At 41.3% G+C, this 11,691-nt stretch overlaps 1 non-coding gene across 1 annotated transcript; it reads left to right on the top strand.

Moving 5' to 3' along the window:
* The first annotated feature begins 226 nt into the window (after positions 1 to 226).
* On the top strand, positions 227 to 341 carry LOC113624319 (small nucleolar RNA SNORA21). Its single transcript, XR_003434304.1, has one exon. It is a non-coding gene; the product is annotated as a small nucleolar RNA SNORA21 (small nucleolar RNA).
* Positions 342 to 11,691: the final 11,350 nt, after the last annotated feature.

Here is an 11,691-nt window from a genome sequence, read left to right as displayed (position 1 = left end):
AAAATACACATAGTATACATTTTGCTGGAGAGGGATCAAGGACTTTGGCTTTCTAATTCAGGAGACAAAGCTAAGCAATCAAAGGTCAATGAATCATAATTAATTGCAGAAAAGACAGGAATTCTAAGTAGCAAAGGTGATCTTGCTCTCTTCCGGACAAGAGCCACAGGAGTGCTAGGAAGCGAGGTAGGTGAGAAAGAGGGGGGAAACCAATTTCAGAGGAAAGACTTTTAAAAGTGAAGGTGTGCTGAGCCGTCAAGAAAGGGCAGAGTGAAAACACCGCTTTTGGGTGAAGCGGCAGCGTGTTGTGTTGTTTTGCTTCAATCGGTGGTGTGACAAGGTAAAAAAAAAAAAAAAAAAAAAGTGAAGGTGTGGGGACAGTTAGCTGAAAATAAACACACAAAGGAGGAAAACAGCACAGTGATTCCTTAATATACAGAAATGAGCCAATTAAGGGACTATATCTATCTTCTCTCTTTGATGCCTTTGAGGATCTTAAAGTCTGAATGGCAACTAGTAATACTCTTAGGGGGATGGGGCAGAACACAAATCATACTTTTCTGTTTCATCTCCAATACTTTTGTAGAGAATGGAATCATGTTAAAGGGAACAATAAAGACTAAAGGAGTCACAAGGGGTGGCAGACCTAAGAAATATGAGACCACTGGGCCGTGAGAATCTTACAATCCCAGACCGTGATATTGACATACCCAACACTTCAGTGGGCCCAGTCCATTGCCAGTAGACACTCCACAAATGAATGAGTAATTAATCCCATGAAATTTGTCCTAGAGAGGGTGAGGAAAAGAGAAAATTTGGCTATAATTATATGAATGATAATATGAATGAGCTAGATTTTGGAACATGCTGGAAGGACAATTTCCATGTTAGACATATACGTTCGTGGGTTACCATCCACCAATCAGCAGTATGGGATAGAAAGCTAAGGTGGAGAGAGCAGTGGAGCAAAGCCTGTGGCTTGATGACTGTGACAGTCCCTCATTCCCTCATCATTGGTATTCACTGGCTGCTTTCCCAAAGCGATCTGTCAAGCAAATTAGACTTCAGGAGAAATTCAATAATGCTAAATATTCAGTAGAATATTTGTCTTAAGCCTAAACCAAGACCCCCAGAAATTTAAAATCTCCTTCCAGATGGACCCATAGTTGTAAGACTTCCCAGGATAAGTGGAGTTACTAGTCTGTCCTAGGGAACGCATTATTATACTCATGGAAGCGTAACAGTCACCTGTTGCTGTGCTGTTTTCCTCCTTTGTGTGTTTATTTCCAGCCCCACCTTCAATAGATAAAGAAATAAGCCTAAACCAGGACACTGAAGACAGGAATCTCGCTGCTTATTACCTGAGTATCTTTTGGCAAATCTGCAAACATCTCCAAGTTTTCTGATTTGTAAAACAAGGATAACAACTACCTCAACTCATTATTGTGGGAAACAAAATATCTTAAAACCCAGCAAAGTTATCATAACAATTAGAATATAATCCTAGCACAGTAGCCTGAAAGACTCTTTTTGATCTAGCCCCTGTGTATCTGGTCAATATCTTTTATTTCTCTCCCCTTACTCCTTAAGTTGCAATGTGGACCTTCTCTCTCTATTGCTCAATATCTCTCCCACATCAGGGCTACAGTAATCTTCTCCTTGACATTCCCTGCTTGTTCCTTGCCATCCAGGCCTCAGCTCGTATGACATCTTTTTCAAAGACATTTCCTCCATCCACGCTATTAAATTTTTCACATGTATACAGTCCATTCCCACCATCAACCGGTCATGGTCTATCACATTATTCTGTTCCATTTTCTTGATAGCAGCGATCACCATTTGGATTTATTTTGCTGATCTGTTTGCTTACTTGTTCATTGGTTGTCTCCCTCCAATCAATAATATAAACACTAATAGAGCAGGGACCTCATACTGCTTGTACTTGGAATTATGTCCGGCAAGCACATAGTAGATGAAAATAAATATTTGAGTTAAAGTAGTAGATTCAATAAATGTTTGAGTTGAAATATTTTAATGAAAAAGATTCATAAACTGTGAAGCACTATGTACATGGAAGTTAGCATTTACTTCTGTTGAGAGGGTACTAGAGGGAAAGAGCAGAGGATAAGGAATACTAGATTTTCATTTTGTATTGCCTGCTTTTCAGTTGTCTGGAGTAGGGCAAATCACTCTTTGCTTCTCTGTACATTGGTTTTCTCGTCTGTAAAAGGAGTAAAATGGTACCTACCTTGTAGATTGTTTTGAGACTTAGATCTAATGTTGACAAAATCACTGTGCACACGTACGTCGCTCATGTAAGTTTTTGTCATTCTCCAATATATGATCCATTCTCCAACATAAGAATGAGGAATTCCTTAAAAATCTTTTTTTTTAATTTCAAGAAAGCAAGACTTTTGGGGGCCATTAGGGCAAAATCATGGAGGGAGTTTATTTTATCCAAACTCTTTCCCAAAGCATCAAAATCCTGTGATCCATGCCTTTGTTTCCATAAGTATATTTGCATGTCCTAATTAGAACTTTTGGCAAGAATCCAAGGAAAGGAATTTAGGATTTTGCCCTCAGGAAGAAGATAATTCTCTCCAAAACAGTCACCCCATTTTCATGCTGCAGAAAAGAGGTGGTGAAGGCATCAACGTTACTTACAGAAATGAGACTAAGCAGTCGGATTAACATCAATTTACCAACGAAGCAGGATAACCCATTTCAAGTAAAGCACATTATAGTTTATTTAGCAACAGTTCCTTGCCTCTTCCAGCTCTGTGTAATGACAGCTATTCTAATGCTTTCACAGAGAAGACTGTCTGAAAAGAAGGAAGACGATGAGTGTGTCCACACTTGGTCCGAGTCTACCCATGCACTTCTCTGCTGAGGTCCAGAGGTTCCTCAGGGATGGTACACATCCAATCCAAACCTTCAGCTCCACCATTTGACTCTAGAGAAAACTTAGGGCTTGATGGATTCACGACCTTCCAGTCCAAGGCTTGGAATCAGAAAGTCTGGGCTCGGGGAGTGAGTCTGCCATTTATGATTCGTGTAGGACCTTAGGCTAACAATTTACATCTTCTTGGGCTTTAACTCCTCTGCTGCAAAATGGACAAAAAATTGATATCTCCTTCATGGGATTGTTGGGGGGATTAAATAAGACCCTACGTGAAGAAAACCCTTTGTAAAGGGCAAAGTGCTATATAAACATCCCACATTTTAAATCCTGTCCTCCTCTGGCTCTGAACCTTCTGACACAGGAATTATAAAAGTACTCCTTCTTGGTAGAAAATTTGCAACACTCAAGGTCCCGAGTGCTCACAGGGAAGGTACATACCTGGTACAGGTGCAGCTTTTTTCCTTCCTGTGCCCTCAGCTGGCATTGTTAATGTATAACAACACTTTTTCCTACTGAGTCTGGACCCAATCTCAAAATCCTCACTAGAACTTTCCAGCAACTACCATCAATTGATGGAGGTGGCATGGGAAATAAAGATGACTGGCCATCCCTATGACGTGTGGCCAAAGTGTCTCACACTCTCTCATCTATTGCCCAGATTGAGGATACCCAGGGGATGTCACACAAATGTATATAATGTTGACATCCCAGCGTGACACACCCTCAGTCAACACACACATAAACAGAGCAGCGCTGGCTCAAGCGTGTGTTTGTTATGTCTGAGTTAATTTCCTAGTGGAAGAAAAAATCAAATCTTCAGGGAAATGTTGGCAACAGTACAATTTATGATAAATCAAATTGCCTGAAGAGATGTGTAAAAGGGTTTTGGAGAGAACAAAGGCTCTGGGACTGAGCAGCAAATGTCAAGTTAGCTACATAACTTGTGGGAGTGTGTATACCGTGTAACTGGATCAATCTCTTAATTGCTCTAAGTTTCCCTATCAAATAGGATAATTAGAAAACATTTTGATTCTCGGTTGAATCAATTCTTTCCTTAGGCTTTGAGAAGAAGAGTGTCTTATACTCAGATGTTAATATTAAAATTGCTGTCACTTTAGTTCTGGAAGGAACCGAGCATTTGTGAAAGTGATCAGAGGTCCTTCTATGACAATCCAGATATCAGACGTCGTCCTGAATGAATAGAAGTTGATCTGTGCCTGTCAAGCATCCCAGCTTGCAAATGGAAAACTCTTTCTTTTACTCAGTCCTGGTGTGACTTTGCCTGGCATGAGGTGATCCACTCTATTACTTTTTTTTTTTTTTGCGGTACACGGGCCTCTCACTGTTGTGGCCTCTCCCGTTGCGAAGCACAGGCTCCGGACGCGCAGGCTCAGCGGCCATGGCTCACGGGCCCAGCCGTTCCGCGGCATGTGGGATCTTCCCAGACCGGGGCACGAACCCGTGTCCCCTGCATCGGCAGGCGGACTCTCAACCACTGCGCCGCCAGGGAAGCCCCCACTCCATTACTTTTTACCAAGGTCAAGCTACCTCACATTTCATGGGAAACTGCACTTGCCCATTACCCAAGCTAGATGAAGGGAACAGCTCTTTGCTTTGTGTCATTAGGGATATGACCAAAGAAAGACTTATGTATAAACACATTTTCTTAATTAAAATAATAAATGTGTTTTATATGCAGAAATAACCAAAGTCTGATTTTCAGAGGCAATTTACAATTTTCATGTTAATAAATATTTCTTTAAGTCCTAGAAGCTAAAAAGCTCATAATAATGCGAAGAACAAAAGCGGCAAAAATTCTTTTTCTGAGCCTAGAGATTGTTACTTCTATTTGCTTTAAGGCTCTGGCATTAGGGTCCAATTCAAGAAACATATATTAAGAAAAATGGATCTTTAATTTGGAAAAGGGAGATTATAGCTCCTCTTATTCCCTGCTGACCCTTTTTTTAAGCCATTTTTTTTTTGTTTTTGTTTTGTTTGCAGTACGCGGGCCTCTCACTGTTGTGGCCTCTCCCGTTGCGGAGCACAGGCTCCGAACGCGCAGGCTCAGCAGCCATGGCTCACGGGCCCAGCTGTTACGCGGCATGTGGGATCTTCCTGGACCGGGGCACAAACCCGTGTCCCCTGCATCGGCAGGTGGACTCTCAACCACTGAGCCATCAGGGAAGCCCTAAGCCATTTTTTAATTTTAGTGTTGAATGGTTAACAATTCCCTTGGAGTTTATAAAGCACTTTTTCAGATTGTGTATCTCACTTGATTCTCACATTACAGTTTTAGCAATATCAACACGAACTTTCAGAGGGAATGTGGAGACTCGTAGGTTAAGCCATGTAGCCAAGGTCACATAGCTGCAAAGTGCAAAAAATACGACTTGAATCCATATAAGCTGATTCCTAGAATGGTCTTCTTTACTGCCACATGCCCACCTAAAGAGTGACTTAAGACAGGCATTGTTTTCTGTGAAACTAGAACAGGGGATTTTTTTTTTTTTACCTACTAGAAACGCCTGGGACCAGAAGAGTGAGCCAAGATAGAGTCAACGTGAGAAGTCTCAGAATTAACTAAGTATTAGAGAGAACAAATCCAAAGGAGCCAGAGATGCCAAGTTTGGGGTTGGATGGAGGTGACAACAAACAAAAGCAGTTGAGAATAAACCAGACAATTGATCTGCAGTATACCTTAGAAACTAGAAGTTTTGTAATGCTTGAGTCAGTGGTTGGTTTAATAGGTCAGAAGCAAAGAGGGCAATTTGTAGCCTTCCATGCTGGTGGAGAGAAAGTACCTGAAACCCATCCAGGGTGGACTTCTACTGGTTCTCTGGGTTAGTTGCTGTGGGCTGAGTGGCATTTGGGGGAAAGTAAACAGGTTAAGGTCTGCCACTACGGCAGAGTGACAGGGTAACACATTTTAGTTTGTTGTTTCTGAGAATGCAGACTGTTACAACACAATTTCTAGTTGAAGTGGGAAGGGAAACTGTCTATCCAGGACTGGACATGTTTAAGAATGAAGGGAGGGCTTCCCTGGTGGCACAGTGGTTGAGAGTCTGCCTGCCGATGCAGGGGACACAGGTTTGTGCCCCGGTCCGGAAAGATCCCACATGCCGCGGAGTGGCTGGGCCCGTGAGCCATGGTCGCTGAGGCTGTGCGTCCGGAGCCTGTGCTCCGCAACGGGAGAGGCCACAACAGTGAGGGGTCCGCGTACCGCAAAAAAAAAAAAAAAAAAAAAAAAGAACGAAAGGAGCATGTGTACCAGTGATGGAGGATAGAGCCAAATAGTAAAGGCAAGTCACTGCCAAAACACAAAACGAAGGAAGTGACGCATCCCCGTAGGTGACTCACAGAGAGAGCCAGAGACCAGTCCAGTAGGTGCTACAGAACAGGGCCCAAGCTTGAGCTTGTCCACCATAACAGTGATTGCTGTAACTTATCGTATGCTTCCTATGTATATGGCATGTGTACGATGACTTATAAATATTCTTTCATTAACCTTCAAAATACTCTGAATTGATTATTTTTAAGGACAATTTTTGTAGATGAGAAAACTGTGGTTCAGAGAGATTCAGTGACTTATTCAAGGCCAGACAGCTAGTTAGGAAGCAAGCCAGGATTGAGACAGAAGCCTGGCTCCAAAGCCTGTGTGCTTAGCCAGGACTCTCAACATTCTTCTCATTACATGTAGCGATTGGGCAGTAAGTTGATGGCGGTGAACCACATTTAATAACATTACTCTACGTATTTTGTAGTCATGTCAACAACCTACAGTGGACTTTGCCAAATGTTTTGTTTTCTTTTTTTAAACCTCTTTATTGGAGTATAATTGCTTTACAATGTTGTGTTAGTTTCTGCTTTATAACAAAGTGAATTAGCTATACATATACATATATCCCCATATCTCCTCCCTTTTGCGCCTCCCTCCCACCCTCCCTATCCCACCCCTTTAGGTGGTCACAAAGCACCGAGCTGATCTCCCTGTGCTATGCGGCTGCTTCCCACTAGCTATCTATTTTACATTTGGTCGTGTATATATGTCAATGCCACCCTCTCATTTCGTCCCAGCTTACACTTCCCCCTCCCCATGTCCTCAAGTCCATTCTCTACGTCTGCATCTTTATTCCTGTCCTGCCCCTAGGTTCTTCAGAACCTTTTTTTTTTTTTTTAGATTCCGTATATATGTGTTAGCATACAGTATTTGTTTTTCTCTTTCTGACTTACTTCACTCTGTATGACAGACTCTAGGTCCATCCACCTCACTACAAATAACTCAATTTCATTTCTTTTTATGGCTGAGTAATATTCCATTGTATATATGTGCCACATCTTCTTTATCTGTTCATCTGTCAATGGACACTTAGGTTGCTTCTATGTCCTGGCTACTGTAAATAGAACTGCAATGAACATTGTGGTACATGACTCTTTTTGAATTATGGTTTTCTCAGGGTATATGCCCAGCAGTGGGATTGCTGGGTCGTATGGTAGTTCTATTTTTAGTTTTTTAAGGAACCTCCATACTGTTCTCCATAGTTTTCTCCACACTCTCTCCAGCATTTATTGTTTGTAGATTTTTTGATGATGGCCATTCTGACTGCTGTGAGGTGATACCTCATTGTAGTTTTGATTCTCATTTCTCTAATGATTAGTGATGTTGAGCATCCTATCATGTGTTTGTTGGCAATCTGTATATCTTCTTTGGACAAATGTCTATTTAGGTCTTCTGTCCATTTTTGGATTGGGTTGTTTGTTTTTTTGATATTGAACTGCATGAGCTGCTTGTAAATTCAGGTGTTTTCTTTATGTTTATAAATCACTCCGTTGGTTTTTAGCACCGTTGGCAACCAAGGCTCCTCTCCTTTCTTCCTGAGCTTCAAGGACCTCACTTAGTAGCTGACAACTCCCTGGGTACCAGTGTCTGGCTCGCTTGTATAATCTTAGGAAATTTTATTGACCTCATAGTGCTCACTGAGCATTATGGGAGCAGGCGGTTCAGCATCTCAATCACAGCTCTAAGGAGAAAGCATTCACAAAGATTTATAGAGGCCACTGTCCATATTGTAACATCGTTTATAAGCCTTTTCGATTCATTTCACTCCCTCCACTACGACAGTCTCCATCACATGACAAGCAGCTGAGGACACAGGCAAGGAGAAAGCGTAAGCCTGCAAATGCAACCTTAATGGACATCCCATTTGAAGACGGTTATTTTGGGGAGTCTCATTTTGATCTGTGAGTCACTCTGTGGACATTTGGCATCACACCCTGAAAAAACTCGAGATGAATCTGCCTTCTTTCTCCACACTGGAGCCAAAGATGCATTGCTTCACTAGTGTCCAGCAAGCTCCAGGATCACAAAATTGCTACGGCACTTTTAACTATTTCCCCTAAATGGAGGCAGTAATATACTCTACAACAAAGGGAATTTGAACATCATAAAATATTGGAGGGTTTTACATTGAAGATCAAAGAGAAGAGGACCATAGGCCAACATGTCCAATGTCCCCTAAGTTCAGCTTCTAATATAGCTCACTCCAATTCTATTTTCTTTAAAGATTTATTTACTATTTATTTATTTTATTTATTTTGGGCTGTGTCGGGTCTTAATTGCAGAACGCGGGATCTTCGTTGAGGTATGCAGGATCTTTTGGTGAGGCGCACGGGGCTTCTCTCCAGTTGTGGCGTGTGGGTTTTTTTTTTTTCTCTAGTTGTGGCGCGGGTTCCAGAGCATGTGGGCTCTGTAGTTTGTAGCACAGGGGCTCTCTAGTTGACGCGTGGGCTCAACAGTTGTGGTACGTGGGCTTAGTTGCCTCGCGTCGTGTGGGATCTTAGTTCCCTGACCAGGGATCGAACCCGCACCCACTGCGTTGTAAGGTGGATTCTTTACCATTGGAACACCAGGGAAGTCCTCACTCCAATTCTTTTTGATGAGCTCCAATCTTCACCAATAATAATGTATTTGTGGTTTAAAGGGGTGTTGTTAGAGCATAGACAGTGTTTTAGTATTAGTGTTTTTGGTTTTAAGCAGGAGAAAGTGAATCTGTCAGATTTCCACAGAAAAGTAATTCATAAAAAATATATTGGGTAGTTATCAGGAAGGCTGGAGAAGCAAAACCAGAACAAAAGGAAGAACTAATCGAGGAATCTGTTGCCATGACGGCCACAGATGACACTGGAACTCATCTTCACTATGGTCACTGGATCCTGGGTGCAGCCCCTGGCCAGCCTGCCACTGCTGCCAACAAAATGGATTCTCCCTAGGCCCTTCTTCTTTGCAACACTGGGTCCTGATTCAAATTCCCACATTGGTGGACATGATCAGCCAGCCTAGATTATGTGTTCATATTCTAGTTGCAAAGGAGGCTGGGAAAATCACTATATGGTCTTGTTGGCTAATAAAGTAGAAATCTGGCTCTGCTTCCCTTCAAAATTCATAAGGTAAGAAGCTCCCTCAGTCATGGGGTTGGAGGTGTTAAGATGCTGGCTAGCCAAAAATGTGACACTTTTTGTCTATGCTACCTCTAAATTTTTCAAATGACATCATCTTCAAGCTGCGACACAGCCTTGTGTTTTAAAGACTATTATTTGTTTGTTTAATTTTTTCAGTTCTTTCAAAAATTTCCAGTATTCAAAATTATTCTTATATCATTCTTAAAGTTTATTCAAAGACTTTTTCTGGGTAATCAGCATGCTCCTAAAACTAGGTAAGTCAAATTCCCAACCCAGTAAGATTTATTTTTGTTTCTGGGTCATTTCTTTTGAGTTGAAAGATGGTACAGAAAAACCCAAACGAACTTTTTGGCCAACCCAATATTTAGCTCAATCAGTCAGAAAAATCCCTGATTGCTAAAAATAGATTAAAAAGCAAGCAAGCAGATAAAATTGATGAGATACCAAGTACTAAACAAATATCTATTACATAGATATCTCTGTTTTGAATTGCAGCTGTCTTGCAATAAATAGTACAAATATAAACAAATTCAGTAGAAATTCCAGAATTTGCTCAGAATAGCAGACATTCCATGCTCTTAAACAACCCCTGAAAGAATCATTCAGTATATGCCACTCTTTGCTCAATCCACGAGATCTATTTAGAATCAAACTAATGATTAAACCCCTAAGGGAGACCCTAATTCCTTGTGCAAAACGACCTGCATTTTGACATAGAAATCTGTTTCTTCTGTGGCGTTAAAATTAATATAAGCATGTGTGTAGGTGTACAAATAATTTTTTTCACCTGAAAGAGGATGATTTGATGTTTACCATGTAGTGTTTTCCATACATACGACCAACAAATTGCTGAGTTACAATCTGATTGGTGAAATTTACTCATCACTCACAGTTAAGGTAGTGAATTGAACACACTGAACAATCTCCACTCTTTCCTGACCCAACTTAAAAAAGAGAGAAAAGAAAAAAAGTTGAAGTATACACTTAAAAGACAGAATTGGAGAGGAGATGATCATAGATAAATTTGGGGAACCTAGAAGGCACATGGATGAGTTTTTGACTTCGAAAGGCAAAAAAGCTGAAACTTAAATCAGCAGGAGTGAGGTAAATAAACAGGAAGCTGGTATCTTTGCATTGCAGAACTCTAAGAAAGTTTAAGAATGAGAGGTACAGGGACTCTTTGAAGACAGAGGGGCAGATTTGGGTTAACAAAAGAAGATTGGTTGCAAGTCTTTATAAAGAACATTTAGAACTCCAAGGATTCTTATCATTCCTTGGGAGAAGACAGGAGTTTTACTTTCTGGAGATGATGAAAGATACGGGCTCTGTATATCTGTGCTAAGGGACACTAGGTACGATAAAGAACAAGAGTGAGGAGTCTACACTGAAAATAAGGGCCTTAGGGAAAGTGGGCACAGTGACTCTGAACATCTATTCCCTTCTGTGCTTTGGCTCTTAGATGGTGGATAAGTGGTTTCTACATCTGAAAAATATTTAGCAATCAGTAAGTACTGATCAAGGTCACTGATGTTGGCAGTAGAGCTAGAGCAGGATCCTAGTGGACTTAGTGGACCCTGGCTATACCTGCAATTGCTAAGTCATGGTGAAATGAGGAGTCTGGGGTTTCTGGTATATATGTCAATGTTTAAAAAATTGCTACTACATGCTAAATAGCATCCCTGTTTATATCCCAAAACAGCAACAACAAAGGGAAGAAAAAGGAAACTTGTTCTGTGGGTTAATGAACTAGCCTGACAGAAAAGACCACTGATACTGACATTTGGGATCCCGAAAAAAATGGCTAGAAACTGCCTGATCACCCTACAGTGAAGCCTCCTATGAAATAAGCTCCTCCTATATGCATCGTTCTCCATCTGTGTTTTAGATTTTTCTTATTTTATGAACCACCAACAATATCCAGGTACTAGATAAAAGCCTGTTTACCTGTAAATAATCTTTAGAAAAGGGGAACTCAGAGGAGACAGAAATAGCTTAAAGAATAGAAGAAAACATTTTAAAAGCTGACTTCATATTCTCAGATATTTATTCATTAAAAAAATATTTATGGGGCTTCCCTGGTGGCGCAGTGGTTGAGAGTCCGCCTGCCGAGGCAGGGGACATGGGTTTGTGCCCCGGTCCAGGAAGATCCCACATGCCGCGGAGCGGCTGGGCCCGTGAGCCATGGCTGCTGAGCCTGTGCATCCGGAACCTGTGCTCTGCAACCGGAGAGGCCACAACAGTGAGAGGCCCGTGTACCGCAAAAAAAAAAAAAAAAAATTTATGAAGCATGGTGACAAATACTCTTCTGGGTACCAGAGTTTTAACATTTAACA

Source organism: Aethalodelphis obliquidens, unplaced genomic scaffold (genome assembly GCF_003676395.1).
Source record: "Aethalodelphis obliquidens isolate GAN/ISIS:26980383/991018 unplaced genomic scaffold, ASM367639v1 scaffold1, whole genome shotgun sequence".
NCBI classification, from domain to species: Eukaryota; Metazoa; Chordata; class Mammalia; order Artiodactyla; family Delphinidae; genus Aethalodelphis; species Aethalodelphis obliquidens.
The sequence above is the reverse complement of the archived record's forward strand: the minus strand, read 5'-3'. Positions and strand labels throughout refer to the sequence as shown.